Source organism: Rattus norvegicus, chromosome 2 (assembly GCF_036323735.1).
Source record: "Rattus norvegicus strain BN/NHsdMcwi chromosome 2, GRCr8, whole genome shotgun sequence".
In the NCBI taxonomy this organism is placed as follows: Eukaryota; Metazoa; Chordata; class Mammalia; order Rodentia; family Muridae; genus Rattus; species Rattus norvegicus.
In genome coordinates, this window is record NC_086020.1 from 82,607,962 (window position 1) to 82,609,396 (window position 1,435).

General features: G+C 36.5%; 1 non-coding gene across 1 annotated transcript; it reads right to left on the minus strand.

The window, feature by feature from the left end:
- Positions 1-439: 439 nt before the first annotated feature.
- On the minus strand, positions 440-571 carry LOC120101317 (small nucleolar RNA SNORA17). The gene has a single exon (XR_005501689.1). It is a non-coding gene; the product is annotated as a small nucleolar RNA SNORA17 (small nucleolar RNA).
- Positions 572-1,435: the final 864 nt, after the last annotated feature.

The window sequence follows — 1,435 nt, forward strand, 5'->3', positions numbered from 1 at the left end:
AAGGCGGAGGATGTAGCAAGTGCCACAGGAACTTCAGGAGCAGTTCTTGGGTGAGTTGCTCTCAATGTCAGAGTTAACACAAGTTGAGGTCAACAGCACTATTTACAAGAGGATGAACCAGTGCATGCATGTCTTTAATGAAGAATAGAGAGGCGGGGCAAACTAAAGCAAGCTCAGTGCTTTGTCTCCCACTGTCTGTGGGATCATATTTATAGTTCTTTACCCCAGGTCCTTTCATGTGTTTGCTATACCCAAACATCCTTTCACCTGTATCTGCTTCAGGAAAAACAGTCTTTCACGGGTTTGCTTTAGCAAGATATCCCTTCTCCTGTGTGCCCCAGCAAAACATCATTTGGAATAACCAACTTTCTAAAGAACTACAAGTTTCCACTTCAGGTGCCAGACTGGTAGTCTTCTCAGGCTTGCTTTTTTTTCATAGAGTGTTAGGTTATTAATTATTTAGATGTTCATAGGTCAGAACACTGAGCACAGACATAGCCTTTCTCCCATCTGCCACCAGTGAACATGCATGTGACACAGCAGACATACCTGCAACCTCTCTAGAGTCAAGGCAAGTCTCCTTGTAACTGTCTATGTAGAATGTGGACTCACCAATGTAGAAGAATTTTGATCTAGCCAGATGGCTGCTCTGTGAAGGGATCACAATCAAAGACATCCTAGATCTGTGTGATCCTGCCGATGCAGACTTACCTTTAGTACACACCTTTAAGCCCTAACAGTGGAGAATATATATATATATACTCTCACTCTCACTAATCCAACACATTTCCACCCTGGCCAGGCTTCTCAGTCTGCAGAGTAAAGAAATCACACTTACCTTGCACCATATGCTATTTCCAATATTAATCTCTCAAGTTCCCAGCATGAGACATTTACTTTCTAAAATGAATCATGATGTATAATTAATTATTCTCCCTATAGACGCAAAATAAAAATTCAGAGACTTTACAAAGATTTTTCTTCATGCATCACAAATTTTGTTTCATATGCGAATGTTCCCTGATAATATAAATACATCTGGCCAATGATATCTTGAAATAAAACAATAATAAATTTATTTTACTCTACAAAACATACTACTGTTTCTTACTTTTTGGTTAAATACTAAGAATTGAAGATGAAAGTCACAATTTATGAAGGTAACGGGTATCCAACCACACAGTAAGTCTTTACAATTTCTTTATCAAAAGTAATTCTATTTCAAATTGTTTACCTTTTTTTGGTCTTTAAAGTGTTTGTTCTGTTCAATATAAGAAGGTTATATATCTTGTATAAGCATGATCCTTGAAAGACAATAAAGCATTTTTAATTTTTCATTCAGAGTCTATAAAACTCTGAAAGGATGTTTATTTGAAGTACCTTTTATCTGTATTATACAAGACTAACAATGATTTGATATCTTTAAAAAGCAAAC